Source organism: Ambystoma mexicanum, chromosome 5q (assembly GCF_040938575.1).
Source record: "Ambystoma mexicanum isolate Mex_15411 chromosome 5q, UKY_AmexF1_1, whole genome shotgun sequence".
Lineage (NCBI taxonomy): Eukaryota > Metazoa > Chordata > Amphibia > Caudata > Ambystomatidae > Ambystoma > Ambystoma mexicanum.
The window spans coordinates 683,167,697-683,184,012 of record NC_090933.1 but is presented as its reverse complement, the minus strand read 5'-3'; positions in this window follow the sequence as shown (position 1 = coordinate 683,184,012).

The window sequence follows — 16,316 nt, the reverse complement described above, 5'->3', positions numbered from 1 at the left end:
CCATCCATCTTGGTTGTGAACATTCCTCCAGTGTTCCCCGTGCACAGTTGATATAAGAATATATAATGCTCATTACTCCATGTCTTCATAAGAGAATTCCTTTTTTGGGAAACCTGACGTAACTTGATGAAACAGCATGCCCTTGGAGGATGCCGACACAGGGTAAAAGATGCTACTGTTCAAACACGGATAGTTCAGATTCCCACTTTGCGAATTGTGAACGCACCACACCTTTCACTTTGTGTGGAAGTGGGCCACTGCAGTATCCATAGAAGTTTGTTTTGGCCTTTTGATCATTGCTAGTCAACTGGGCAGGAGCTTGATTTAGACTTAGCAATCACTAAGGGGCTCTTAATAAAATAACAACCACGCATAGAACTCTTAAGAACACCTTCTTCTTAGTATTCCATTTCCTCTCTTTCGTAAACATAGGACAAACTCGCCCATGTGTATACTACTGCAACAGAAACTGTAGGGCCATGTGCTTAATCAAGAGATGATAGGGAACGAAAGTCAAAAGTATAGTGAGAGGGGATACGTTCTTCAGACCCTCTCTCTTTCCCTGAATTATTTGTGGAGGTATGGCACTGTGATTAAATAGTGACCCCAGGAATAGTGTCCCCCATAAAGAACTAATCTCCCTAATACATATATGGCAAAGGAACCTCTTGAGGAGCAAGATTTAATCAAATCTGATTAGACGAGAAAAAATACAATGAGCTTGACGAACACCTGGAGATCTTTCTCTGGAGTCATAGCTGCTTAATGCATTCTCTCCTTGACAGCAAGAAAGCAAATGGCAAGTGCTGCAACGACTTCATGTCCTCTACATCCTCTATGCTTGTAGTGAACAACCACTGAGCACTTCCCGTACCATGCATCATGGTACTTGCAGTGTTGATCCGCCATCTGGTCCCTTACACCAAAGGTCGTCCCTCTTTACACCCTTACTGATCTATGTCCTCTTACTATCTTGCCTAGTACTGCAGAGCAGACATTGAGTCTCTGTGTAGGCATGCAGAGTTCACAATGATACCCAACCTCCCACACCTGCCTTTACTTCCACCAGGTATATCGTGGGTAGAGCCGCCATTCATGTCTTCTTTTGTTGAGGTAAGGGGAAGTCTATGCATGACAAGAGGAGTCTTTCTGGACCAGGACATGGAAAGAGGAGTCTAGGGTGAAACACTGGAAGGAGGGCCCCTGGCATCCCTGGGTATCCGAACAATTCCAAAATACTGTGGAAAGCTAACATGACGCTCATAAAATGTGGTGGTCGATGGAGAAATATCCCTGGATAAGCACGGCCCTCGCTTCAAGTGTCTTGTCAGTAAGGGTGCAGGTACTTTCCAGGTGAAGCAAGCATGTGTGGAAACCTTTGGTGGATTCCTCAGAGTACAGTTATGCTTGCCTCTGGTTGGAACGTTGATAAACAGTTTTCACTCAGTGCCTGAAATGAAAAGAGAGGAACAGGCAGAAGCAGTGTAGATATTATCACTTATGTGACAGGGTCAGGGCCATGTCTCGGCCAAGTGTGGGGGGGAGGTCTGAACCTGGAGAAGGAGACTTACAAAGATAGACACCAGAACCACCCCTACCCCATATATTGGAAGTGGGAGTTGGGGTGTCCCAGTCCCTGAAACCACCCACATGTGCCACAAATGTTATTAGTGGTACCACTTTTTATCCCCCAAGGCAACCTAATACAGTTTCTGGTCAGTGTTAATATTTTCCCATTTCTGAACCGCAACTCCCAAAGTCCATGTCGGAGCAGCTAAGAAGACCTGGACCGGAATCCAATGAAATGGGAAAACAGGAATAGTGCAACTAAGACACAATTAAAACCTTCACCACATCCCAGTAGCAACAAGCACCCCAGAAAAGTACAGAACCCATCATAGAAGTAGGAAAACGAACTTCCAGACCCACAGCCTGCCACAGACACTTCATGGAAACCTTCAGAGACGGTCAGCAAAACTGTGCTGGAAAAATGGTAGGGGCATAGAGGGTTTTTTAAAGCCTCTCCTGGGTCCTGGAGAAAAGAAAGGCACTGACTGGTGCAGAGGGCCAGGTGATCACTGCAGCCAAAGGGAGGGGGAGATAGGCCCAGAACCCCCAGCAGTACCATATAAAAGGGGACAGAATGTGTGACAGTGTGTCGGTTGTTCGGGCGAGGTCACAGGAGGAGGTGAAGGTGGACTGAGATACCAGCCGGAGGCTAGACAGAGGAACACAGTGTTTGCGAGTTGGTGACAGAGCTTAGTACAGGTGAAGTATTTGTGAGAGAGATGGTATCAGCTGTATGTAGTATAACGTTGGAAGTTGGTATGAGGTTGTATAGCAGGTGAAGGAGAGGGAAAAATAGAGATAGCATGGGAGATAGGAGTAGGGGATTATGGTACTAGTAGCTAGAGTGAGAAGAGTGTTAAGGTTAAGAGAGAGTGAAGTTAGTAGAGATGGGTATAGGAGTGGGGTGCAAGGAGAGGCGTGTAGGGGAGAAATGGAGAGGGGATGAACATTGTGAGAGTGAATGTAGTAGAAGGGTGAGCAGAGAACCATATCCCTGTGTTTGGGGAAGAAGATGGGTTTAGTGCATAGAGGGGAGAGTAGTAGTGTGACAAGAAAAGAGTAGCACTACATAGGAAGGAGTAGTACGATTGTAGAGAAGTTAGTAACATCAAAGGGTGGAAATAGGTGGTAGAGGGACAGAGAGAAACATTGAAGTGGCAGAGGAGAGAGACACAGAGAGGAGAAAAGGTGGGTGGAGTTGGAAAGAGGAGAGCAGGGGCAAGAGGAGAGTAGTAAGGAAATAGAGTGGGTCTTGAGTCTCCAATGGTCACACATACACCACGCTTAGGAATTAACCATCTGTAATGTAGGGCCAGTTAGGAAGTCCATGAGGTAGATCAGCGAGCTTGCATTTAGGGATAGGGTTTACCATTCGGTAACACTAGCCGGGGCTTACAGAACTGTTGGGTTAGTGAGGGAGATCCCACAGGTGACTAGAGAGGGAGAGAGGGACAGCCCTACCGCCACTTCCCAAACCCCTTTTTCAGCTGGTGCATCCTGTTGAACCACCCATCTATTTTATGCTGAACAACCTATACACTAAGAGAAATACCTCTGTTCTAGCTTCCAATAAAATCCTTAAAGCTTTCTGGAGACTCCTGCACATTTTTAAGGCCCTCTGTGACACAAGGTGTCCTTGTGGGATCCTCTAGACCCCGATACAGAGGCTGCCCACTAAAATGCTAAAGGTGGAGTGAATCAGGACAACTACTAGGTTGCCAACCAGAGCCATACCCACAGCTGCAGTCTAGAACCTGCATGAGAACAGTTTACGACATGCATGGGAACAGGGAGGCGGTGGTCCCACCGAGGAGGGGGGCGCTAGTCAGGGACGGTCTCCGGATAGACGTTCCCGAAGGTACATGTGGGAGAGTTCCCACAAAGTCTGGACTGGCACTCGGTTACTGACTGCACATGAGTATTAGAAATGGACTACCTAGGAGAGATCAAAGTTGTCCTATTCAACTTCGGGACTAACAGTTACCGGATCAGACCTGGCTAAATCATTGCCCAACTACTATATGAACTTATCCTGGTCCCAGAGGTGGAAGAAGTCAAGGAGCTGGGCTGCACAGAATGTCCGAAAGGCCTACAAAGCTGAAGATCCAACACTAAGGTCCCAGACGTTCCTGGAGAACAGTGGACATTGGGAAGGAGAGAAGTTGAATTGCGTTGGACAGAGGAGAGTAGGAGACAGAGCAGAGTAGTAAGGAGCTAGAGTGAGGCTTGAGTGTGAAATGGCGCACACATATACCACACTTAAGAATTAACCATTAATAGTGAAGGGCCAGTTAGGAAGTCCCTGAGGGAGACTAGCAAGCTGGCATTTAGGGAAGACCCCTCTAGACACAGCTAGAGATTAGACAGAAGGGGTTACCGGTTGGTAGCACTAGCCGGGGTTACTTACGCCTGAGTTAAGAGGGGAGGTCCCATGGTAGACAAGAGGGAGAGAGAGACGTACTAGCGCCACCTCCCAACCCCTTTTCTAGCTTTGCATCCTATTGAACCACTTGTCTGTTTTATGCTGAAACACCTATCTACTAAGAGAAAGAACAGTCACTACACCTTTGTTGTAACTTCAAATAAAATCCTTGAAGCTTTCCCGCAAATGTTCTCAGTTGTTTTGGGAGGCGATGCATCAATGTCATTTAGTATCCCCCCACATCAGTACATCACTATCGCTCCCTGTCCCGTGTGCATCCTTTCCTCCCTGGCTCCCATACTTCTCCCCCAACTTGCGGGTCCTGCACAGATGGCCAGTAAATGCATGAAGAACTGTGTTGGCATACTGATAAAAAATCCCTTCTTCATGTTTTAACAGCAGAAGGCACAACCAAAGTGTCCTCCACATTGGCTAGACTGACAGTGAAGCTGCAGGACTTTGGAAACTGAATATGTAACAGGGTGGGTTAACAAACAGACAGGCTGAATGTCCAGATTGCAGGTTCCCATTCACAGCAACATGATCTGGCACAATTACAATCATCTCCCTAGACATGAAAAGAAGCATCAATGAGCCCCAGTGTCTGGATGGCATAGCATCGTGTCCTGCTTTATGATGCATCAAGATCTATGCGAGAGACAGGTGGCTGAGTGAGACAGACCTAGACACTGGTCTTAACCATTCAACCAATTTGTCCCTGAAATCAATGAAGGGTCTGGCCTGCTACTAAGAGATGGCAAGCTCATTCTACCACATCCCTAAGCCACACCCTCATCTCCCTAGCACCCCTTCCTATACTGAGCATCATGCTATCTAAAAGGAGGTTTCAAGAAACAAACTGTTGCCCAGTCATGGAAGGCAAAGCTGAGGGATGCATAGCATTGTGCATGATGTGCCAAGACGGTGGCACATGCCTAATCACCAATACTTAGTGTACTGTGGAAAACTACAGTATAGGAAAAAGGTATAATTGACTTTGTTGGAGCCCTGATATGCCTCCAGACAAATGTCACATACGAGTCCTCTCTGACTATACTTCAAAATGGATCTGAACCCACTTTCTACAGAAAATAGCTGCTTGTTACAAAGGATCAACAGAACACATGAGTCAGAAAAGATGTTCAACACCTTTATTTACGAACTACGTGATGGGTGTAGATGAACACCTATAGGCATAAGGGTTTCAACTAACACAGAAGACTGACAAATGCAATAAAAGTGCCAGGGCGTTGACAGAAGAGGGCTTCCTGTTCTATCAAGATTCTAATCTAGCATACCGTCTTTGGGATATATGTTATTTGTTATGTTATTTGAATTTATTAAGTGTGACATTCACCAAACAAATGCCATCTTGGCGCTATTCCAGAGGTAGAGGGCTCAAGTAGAGAAGTGACTAGAAAAGGAAAATCTTCAGGGCGTGACGGAAACTAAGATGGTTCTCAATAGCAGAAAGTGCTATAGGGAGTGAGTTCCACAACTTGGCTGCAGCCACAGAAAAGGCACGGCCCCCCACGCATGTTTGTCAAACCCACAGAACTTGAATAGTGAGAGATGTTTGAGAACGTAGGGGCCGTAACGGTACATAAGGATAGAACTTGAGTTGAACATACTCGTCCCGGTTTAATAAAAAGCCCGGTGCACAATGCACAAAGACTTAAACTGAATTTGCACAGCTACTGAAAGCCAATGCAGTGTGCACAGAGTGGGAAAAATATGCACAGTCCAAGAAACGTGCCACAGTTTTTGCTGCTGTATTCTGCAGCAGTTGTAACTGGGGGACTAGGTAAGCTGTCTGAGCAAGATAGAGTGAATTGCAGTAATCCACCCCACTCAGGACTAATGAATTAACCACCGGAGCCTGAAAGTAATACCTTACAAAGCATCCTCATTTTACAATGTCCACTCTGACATACAGAAGCTATCTGATCTTTCATAGAGAGAAATGATAGCAGTTTCACATCAAGATACTTTACTGCAAAAACAGGAAGAGGGGGCTGGCCGAGAGCAAGAGAGGAAAAGGAGGAAGAAGGAGGGCCCATAACTAGTACCTCCGTCTTGTCCCCATTCAATATAAGCTAGTTGTCACTAATCCAACAACACGTCACAGCCTCTGAGCAGCCCCAAAGCTGAGACGCAGTGTTCCGCTGTGCCAAATCCCGCCAAACGATGATTTAGGTGTCATCAGCATACTAGTAGCAGCGGAGGTCGTGGGAAAGGATAATTCCAGCCAGTGGCTGGATATACACATTTAAGAGAATGGGCGATAGAGTGAAGCCTTGAGGGACCCCGAGTGTAAGAGGCACTGGTTTGGAGCGAAAAGGAGGCAGAGACAAAGATTGATCACGATAGTCAGGAAAGATTTAAACCAAGAAAGCACCTGACCGGAAAGACCTGCCCTGGCCAGACAGACTAACAGGGTGGAGTGTGTCGACTGTAATAAAGGCGGCTGACAGTTCTAACAGTATGAGTGCCCCCACTCCGCCCTGATCCACCAGATGTGCTAGGCCATCAACCATGGAAACTAGTACACTTTCCGGGCCTCGGCCAGGGTGAAAACCTGACGGAAATGACTGAAAGAAATTGGTGGATTCAAGAAAAGAACTAAATAAAGTAGAAATCAAAGACTAACAGTTTCATAGGAAAAGGCAAAAGTAAGATGAAGCGGAAATAAAATGCAACAATGGGGTCAGACAAAGGTTCAATTCAGCAGGAATGACGCGTGTGCTACCCCAGGAGCAATAGTAGGCATCACCTCCTTAAGAATATTCAAAGGTATAGGGCAGAAGGGGATGCTGATTTCAGTTTGTTAGTCGCAGCCAGTATGTCTTAGGCAGAAAAAGAAGGAAAGGTGGACCAGAGTGTCTCCCGAGAATCAAGCAAAGAGATAGAGACGTATCTGCCCATTTTTAGATTGGAGCAGATGATTTTATCGCAGATGTCCACAATCTTTTGATCAAAGAACTCCTATAAGGAGTCACACAACCTCTCTGAGGGGCTTATCCCTGATACAGCAGAAAGAGGAGGGACAGGGAGTGCACTAAATCAAATGCGGCATGGGTAGTATAGCTCAGTGGCAACGTACTTGTCTTTAAAGCAAGAAGACGCAAAGCAACACAGGTTCAAATCCCGGGTCCGTGCTTAGAAACCTCTTCGGTATTAAGCGCGTTATAAAAAAATAATGATAATAAAAATAGTTCCTTTGGCTGATTAATTGCAGATTCTATCTTCTCCTTAATAAAGGTTTATTTAGCTGTAAAAATCGTCTAATGAAATATAACTGTTGCTTGATGAAGTAGTGTTTTATCTGACTGACAATAAGAGATCCTCTATTTACGTACTGCTTGCCAACGCTTGAGTCTTAGAGACTTAAGGTCCACATTAAACCAGGGCTCGGAAGGGTGTTCTTTGTGCCTACATAGTTTCCGTTGCGCCACGTGGTCACCCGTACTGTTAAAGGCAGAGACCAGAGTAAACATGGAATAGACTTCCGTAGTCTCACAATAGAATTTAATCTGAGAAACAATATCAGATATTGAGGTAGAGTGCCATTTTCGTTTCCAGACATCTAGCCTGGCAGGGGAGACTGATGGAACCATCAGCCGTATAGAGAAGGGAATGATAAAATGATCAGACCAGGTAACTGGTGACACAGAAAAGACTGTGATCAATGAGTCTAGGGCAAACATCAATCAAGTGTATTGCCTAACTGATGGGTAGGCTCACCAACAAATGGAGACAAGCCTAAATCGAACATATTAGCAATAAAAAGAGATGCCAGTTTATCATTACTATTATTAATTGCAAAATTGAAATCGCCTATAATAATCAAGTTAGAGTGTTTCTGCTTCAATTCAGCTTAAAATTCTACAAAAAGATTGCAGAAAGAGGAATCATAAGTTGGGGTTGATGGATAATGAGAACATGATATGTTAAGGAGGCAGTAATCACCACACAACTTAAAAGTGCCTCCATATTAATATTATGCTGAAGGGGCACAGCTACAATCGTAAAAGAAGATTTAAAAATCAGTTCAATGCACTACCAGGGTGGAAGGCACCAGGGTGCACCAGGGTTGAAGGGAGCACGATCACAGCCAATAATACTATGACAATCTGGGCGTGCTTGGCTACTGCTGGGCCAGAGTGCTCGCCTAGCCAGGTTTCTGTTAAGCACAGACTTTAAGCTCTTTATTTTCCCTTGGATTAGGTCTCTGCCACTGTTTAAGCTACATCCCACACCAGGCCTCCAGAATGTTCTCTTTCCGGGGCTTGTCTCTGCCAATGTTTTAGTTGTAGCCCACAGCAGGCTTTCTGTTCCTCACTGTGGAACTGGCTCTCCCCTTTTCGGTCCTTCTCTTTCTGGTCGATGACCTAATGTTTGTCTCTCCCTTCTTGGGTCTCTGCCTTTTTATTGGTTGGTTCCTCATCCTGAATGTCCAGTTCCCCTCTTAATGTGTTACTTCTACTTCTGGTTGGTGCTCTAATCTCTGATTATTTATTCCCTTTTTTAGTCCTGATTTCCCCGGATGTTTCTTCTAATTCTATCAAAGAATGCTTCTCATCCTGCTTTATGTGATTTTGAACAGTTCCATGGCAGGGGTCCAAGGTTTAAAGGGTCACGCTGCCATTTTGAAGTCATGAAGATGGAACCTTGTTTTCCTGCGGCTCCACCGCAGCAGTTGGAGTGTGGCTAGATGCTGTGGGTCTGGTGTATGGCAGAGGGTGCCTGCACAATTATTTACGTTCTCATTGGAGAGCAAGCGGCTGAATGTCTCCAATGATTAGTTCTTGGGTGTGGCAAAGTAGTTCCATGGTCTCGCACCAGGCCACTTTCTCTGCTTGGCTCCATTCTATGCCTGGCTGGGGAGACTGGTGAATGTAGGTGAGTCTAGTGCTATACTGCTTAAAAGAGTCTCCGGGGTAGTCTAAAGGGAAAGTTAACATTTCTTTTATTTTTTTACTAAAGCATTTAGTGTAAAAATACAAACATTTTGCTTTATTTTATCCCTCCCACCATAAGCCAAGACAAGCATGACCTTTGAGTTTTATTCTCCTTTTGCCTCCCTGGTAGTATATTGTCCAAATTGGGTTTACATTTTGGTTCCCCGTTGTCTTTATCATGCTTTATTCTTGGATATAGTAGGGTGTGCCTCCTTCTTTTGTTCATTTTTCCTGTTATTTTCAGTTGGCTAAGCCTGTTAGCTTTTTTAACGTCACATCCAGAAAGATGCCCAGTGCTCTGATCGTTTTTTGATTTGGATCATCGTAAAGGGCTTCCCACCTGACCATAAGTCTGTGTTCAGGCCGCAAGTTGGAGTTAGTGTGTTGTGTATCAGCTTTATTCTTTCTGTTCTCAATTCCTTGCAAAACATGATCAAGTGACGTAAAGATTCCTCTTCTTGTTCACATAAGCGGCATGTACTGTCGCTTGTGGTACCAGATTTCATTTGATTTTGCTTTGTTCTTATTGCGTTTAGTCTGAATCGCAGGATCAGATCTCTGTGTTTTGGGTTCGCACTCTTCCTTAGGTAATTTGGCATTTTCCCATGGCAGATGATTAATTTAGTTGACAATGTATGTGACTTTGAAGTAGAGCGTGCAGCTTCTGATTGGGCCCAATCCACGGACATAAGTAACATTTCTATCCGTTTAGGGTGGTCTCGTAAGGTCTCTGTATTTACGCTTAGTGTTGTGGCCCGCCCCCGGAGCACCGTAGCGGGCCACAGCTGATGTTGGGATCACCTGACATAGACCTTTGGGCTGCGTTCACGCAGCAGATAATCCAGAGCGGTCACCCTGTGGGGCTCCGGAGCACCGGAGCTGTACACATGGGCTGTGGGCACCCAGCTCATCGCAGCCCCGGCTCTGGGGGCACCCAGGCCAGGGTTGCAGAGACAGCCATAGTCCCACAGCCAGGACATTCAGTTGGGACGGTGTTGCCCGGCCATTGGGCCTGATGCACTCGGTGTAGCACCGGCATTGTGCTGGAAATAACGACTAAGGAGTCAGCTCTTGGTTCGACTGACGAGCCGGTAACGGCTCGTCGTATTTATTATGTTGGTCACATGGTTGATACCATGTGACCATTACACCCATCCTGGGAGCTAGCATGCTGCCAGGAGGGGTGACACATAACACTCAGATCTGCTAGAATTTCTATACATTTTTCTTTCCACTGCGTTAGCGGCCAGAACAGAGGTTTCTCGTTGCCAGCCTTAATGATAGTATATTTTGGCGGGCAGGCAGATAACTCTACTTTCCTGAAAGTAGCTAGTGCTTTCCAGATGACATGTGCGTTTAGCGAATGTAATCCCAGTTTGTGACGGAGCACACCTATCGGGATTGATTTTGGCATTCTTAGGATTCTCTTCCAAAATCTTTCGTCAAGTCTATCCATGTTTCCCACGGGGTTCTCAGAGCAGTTTCAGCAGCATAAATTATTGTGGGCACTACCTTTAGATTGTAGAAATCAATGAGCGGTTGGATCGAAAATTTGTCGAATCTTTTCTTCAGGATTAATGCCTGAGAAGTCAGTTGGTCTATTTTAAGTTGCAAGTGTTCGATCCAAGGCTTGTCACCCTAATCTGCACCGATTATGGCTCCTAGGTATTTTGTGCTTTTTGTTATTGGGATTGGATTGTTTTCAAGGCACCATTTGAATGGTTCTTTTACTTTCGCTTGAGGTTTTTGAATCATTAGGATTTCTGTTTTTCCTGTATTTATTTTTTGTTTGTTTTCTTCCACATACTTCTGAAGTGCATCTAGCTTTCCCTGAAGACCAATGGCAGTCGTGTCAAAGAGGATCAGATCATCTGCGTAAAGCAGATGCCCTATGAAATGTCCACCTGTTCGCAGCGAGCATGATCTTTCTGGCTCGAGTCTGTCTTTCATGTCCAAGATGTAAAAATTGTAAAGGACTGACAACAAGGGACACCCCTGTTTTAGGCCTCTTGTTGTGGTTATCTCCCGACTTAAGGTGCCTTTTTGATCCAGTCGCACTTGTAGGGTGGTACCCGTATGTAGAGCTGTGATGGCTTCTAACAGATCTTTGGGGCAACCTTTTCTTCTCAGTTTTTCCCATAGGATTTGCCGGTCAACTCTGTCGAAGGCAGCAGCCATGTGGATGCATGCCAGAAAAATCTTTTGGTTATCATTTAGAGTTTTAATTTTCAGTGGATTGATTAGTAAGTTTAAACTACAATCCACTTTCTCCACAAATCCGGTTTGTCTATGGTTAGAATGTCCACTTGCTGTTATCCATTCTTTTAGTCTTTTTAGTAGGATACCTGCGTACAATTTTCCTGAGACGTCCAGTAACAAAATCGGTCAGTAGTTTTCTGGTCTTGTTCTGTCGCCCTTCTTAAAAAATCGGTAACACGACCGCTTTCTTCCAGGAGTCTGGTATTTGCCCACTGAGATTGATTCTGGTGAATAAGTCATAACACAGGTGTGACCATAGATCCGGGGCTTGCTTTAGGATTATGTTGGTCAGACCATCTAGTCCGGGGGCACCAGATGTGCTTGCCTTGTTGATTAAGGACATCATTTCGTTTTTATTGAAATCTATTGACCACGGTTTGGTAGGTATTTTTTTTTATGAAGTGATTTTTGTGTTGCAATTTTGGCCATACATTTTTTCAAAGTGTTCCACCCATTGAGTTTCTTCAATGGGATCGAGCAAAGCTGCTCCCTGTGAGATGCTGTTTTTATTTATTAAGGTCCAGAAGAAATTGGAATTTTTGTTGTTGATTGCCATTAACATGCTCTCCGAATCTTTTTGGTACAATTGTGCTCTATTGGACTTGACCCAATATCGATGTTTTATCTCTAGAGCTTTCCTTTTCTTTGCTCTAGCAAGTACCCATTATTTATTTAGGGCCCTTAAATCCCTTGCTAGTTGTTTCTTCTTTTTTGCAATTTCTGGATTAAATTGGTATAGTCTCCTTACTGTGACTTTTTGTTTTTTTATTTTTGTTTCTCTGAAAACACTCAGGCAAGATTCGTATTCAACACTCTTTTGCATGGCTTCGTGCCATTTTTTTAACAGCTATTGACAGCACTGGTATTGACTTTGCAGATAGACGAAGTCTGTTTTGGACGTTATTTAAGATGATTTTGTGTGGCCAAGATTTTTTGTTTTTGTTTCCATTATCGTGCCAAATTGTTTCGATACATAGTATTAGTGGCCTGTGATCGCTCTTTGAAGATGTTAAGATCCTTAAGAAGTTATTTTTTCAAAAGTTAAGGCATCTACAAAGAAGTAGTCTAACGTTGCGCTTGTGTTATAAGATGACCAAGTTGTTGCTCCTTGTCGGTCGCCACTTACATTGCCGTTTGCCATGTGAAGATTTCTTATTCGTATCTCATCTAACCATTTTTTTATTCTGGTTTGTTTTTGGAGATTATTTTGTGGTTGCTCTTCTTTATTTGCAGCTTTGCAGCAGTCTATGTTGAGATAGCTGCACACAATAAGTTCTGAAGTCGTCGATGTAGTTCATAACAGTCTCCAAAAAATGTTGTCCATCTTTCGCTTTAATGTTCCAATAAAGGTTGATGATCACTCGTGTTATTTTACTTACGGGTATTTCGTGGTCATCTTGTGTTATCACAATTTGAATAAGGGGCGTGGGGCACATCACTCGCACCACTTTATCACATGTACTGCTTTTTAAGATTGTAAGAAGTCCTGCCGACGGTCTGCCGGTTGGTCCCTTATAGGCTTTGTTCAAAAAGCATGTGAAGCCATCTAAGGTTGGAATCTCCCGCAGCTAAGATTCTTGGATGCAAATGACATCTGTTTCCAGCAACTCTTGATTTATTTTTTCAAAGAGATGTTAAAAGCCTCAGGAATTCCAGGAGGCAAGCTGGAAACTTTTTGGGGCGGTCAGACATTGTCTAATTATTTTCTGACAGTGCCAGGCTTGCGGCAAGCCAATCCCATGATTTTTCTTTTCCAGGGGAGCTGTGTATGTCCCTTTTGCTGCTACTTTGTCGTCAAGTCCACCTTTTATCACAATGCACAGGGCGTTTGGACCCCGCAATATTGTTGGGGAGAATCTGATCGGTTTTTCAGTAGATTCATCGTCCACTTGATCTTTTATTGGCGATCTTATTTCGCGTTGGTCTTTTTTTGTCGTGTTCATTTCGATGTGATTATCTAGATTATCATTGGTACAAGGTTTAAGATCAAAGCCCAGAATTCTAAGTTCGTCTGTGGCTGATCTTAGTAGGTTCATGACTGATGCTATTGCCATATGTAAACAGACGTCTGTTTCAGATTCCTTAGGAAAGGCGACTATTTTGATGTGCTTTGGTTCAATAACTCGTAGAGTCGGAACACTATGCAATAGTCTCATCAGCTTCGATCGGTTCATGATCAATCTATCTTTGGCTTTTAAAACGCGTTCTAGCAAGAGTTTATGCATTGCGTTTGGCTCTTCAAAAGAGGTTCTTGTTGATCGTGGTTGGTTTGATTCGTTTTGGTTATTTTGTCCAGAGGATGGTTGCTGTTTTGCGGGTTGTTTCGACAGACTCATTCTGTCCTGTTTTGAGTGGTCAATCATGGACTCTAGCACTTTGCACTTTATGTTTTCTTTTTTTTGTCTTAGCTTCCAGCTGTAGTCGCTTTTCTTCCAGGGTTTCAAAGTGGCTGGACTTTACGGCCAGCTTTTCATGGTCAGCCTCTAGTTCCAGATTCTTCTGGGAGTCTTCCTTTATTCTGTTGCTCTCAGTTTCAGTGTCTTCTTCGTAGACAGAGAGTTGCAGTAAGGTTTCTCTTTCTCTTTCAATTGAGTCTCTTATATTGTCCTCAGATTGATTCCTTCTCTTTGCGACTTGCCTTTCGCTTTCAAATTGTCTAGACACCATATCTGTGTCGACATTATTTTCTTTGTGTTTCGCTTGCGGTTTTATCGGTGCTTGCTCTCTAACTGATTTGAGGTTGCGGATGAAATTCTGTGTACCGCTGTTTGCTGTTTGGGTACATTTTTTGTCTTTTTGTTTGTTATATCTTGGGTTTTTCTTCTTGCTCCCAAAAACCTGCCATTAGACTCATGTTGCATCTCTGGTTCAAATATTGAGAAATGTTCTTTATTTTGCGTCGTGTTTTGCTTAAATTCAGTTTCTCCTGTATGTGTAGCACCACAGACATCTTCAGACACATTCAGGTGGACTACCGTTTGCAGGCATTTCGATGCGATTTGCTGCTGTCCGTTGACAGTCTGTTCTGGTGTCTCCATTGGGTTTACATTATTTTCTGTTTGAGTCTTAAGAGCTTCTTCTTTGCTTGGTCTTTCCGTGTACAGTCTCTGTGGATTATGGCCAGCTTCTGTGATTTCGCACTTATCCTCCCTTGTGTTAACGTTCTTAAGGGTTTGTGATCTTAGGAGGTTGATCGTGTCACTGAAGCAACTCCGGAAGGATCTTTTATCATCTCTTGCGTCCTCCATCAGGTCAATGAGTGTTTTAAAGATGATGTTTTCAGATTCTTTCTCCTGGGCTCTCCTTTCTCTTGTTGCTTCCATGTATGCTTCTATGTATATTCATTTCGATTGCATTAATGTCAGCAGGGTCGTCTTTGTAATTCTCATGAAGCGCTTCATGAAGCGCTTCATAAAGCTTGAGGAAAGGGGCTAACGTTATAGTTAGCATTGATCCTACAGCAGCCTGCAGGTTTGCACATTGTTCCATTTGGGAGGGGCCATTTCCTTTTGTCTCTTTCTTTGATCCTTTTTGGCGAGCCTTTGCAGAAAGACATTTTTTGTGAGGGTATTTGTTTTTTCGGTATTCTTGATTTAACAGATTTTCTTCATCCAGATCTTCTACATCTTCTGCTGATGATATGTCATCCAATTCAGATCCTTTATCCCTAATTCTTCCTCTGCAGGCTTGCCTCATGGGGGCTTGCCTTTTAAATGCGAGGCGCTTAATCTTGGTGAGATTGTATTCTGAACAATGTGTTTCTTCACCAGTTACAGGTTTCACTTTTTTTTCCAGGGCCATTAGCAGTGTGGATTTGTTAATTTCCTCTGCTGTAATCATTCGTTTCTCTCTTCTTATTTGAGGGGTAGAGGTTCTGGTCAGTGGAAAATACCTGATTCGGGGTGCCACTTCCAGATTGTCTAACTCATGGTTTGAGTCTGCGTCGTGTTCTTCTAATTGGGCGCTGACTCTATTTTCATTCGCACTCACTATCAGATGTTCCTTTGTCGTGGCTTGAGGTCTTGTGTTGTGATTAGCCATGTCGTGAGTAGGGATTTTTCCGTCAATTTCATGGGGTACAATTCTCCCAGTTTGATCGTCCATCACATCACAACGACGCGAGGCCGTTAATAGGTAATTATCAGATATTTCCTGCCAAGTTTCTTTTTACGATGTTAGGGGGCCCTCTTGGTTTGGCCCTACAATTTTGCATGGCTGCGTGGCAGTCGCCTTTGTTTTGAAATGCCATTTTATTGACTTTGGGTCTGAAAGTGATTTCGCTCAGTGTTTTAATCTTGCCTCGTGTGTTTTCTTTTTTGTCAACGTTTTGCAGCTCAGAGCATTGCCATTTGTGGTCAGCAGTGTGGTTTGCGTGTGATTCTTCGCTTCCACGGCCGGTTCGGGCATCACTGGAACTTCTTGTTTCTTTTAAGTGTGTGCTTTTACTGATTCTTTAGATGTTTCTTTTGTTGAGATGTTTACGAGATTAGGAACATTTTGTTCAACCTGCAGAGCGGGCACATTATCCATGAAATCACCTAATGCATAGAGATATATAGGTGACTCAGCGCTATCAATATAGGCATGATCTTTTTCGTGCTCCTTTAGTCTTGTATGCGTGAGGTTTGGATGTTTAACAATTGCTTCCTCAAACGGAACGCAGAACACATCTCCTTCCACTTGTTCATCTGAACTTCCAAATCCCCCCCCACACCTCCCTTCTGATACAGCGGCAAATATCTTGTGTGTCATCTTGTCTTGATCCATCGATAGGGTTGAGATTATCGAGCTGTTGTGAACAGCAAAATACTCCAGATCGTGTAGACTCTGAGCAGAGGCATTCAATCTTTGTGTGGCGCGTAAATTGGGCCGCTCTGAACTATGCGCAGCTCGCATCTCTCCAGCACCGGCACCAACATCTGTTAGCTTCATATGGCTCTGTGTTCTTGGAGCAAGGATGTTAATACTTTGCTCCATGTCAAGCCCTCGACAACCCCTCGGCAAACACTCTGCCAAGACTCTGCGACGGGTGAGTGGGGGTTTTATGGATGGATCCGCCTTCAGCAATAGTGATGAAAAAAATACAAAAATCACAGAGGAACGCG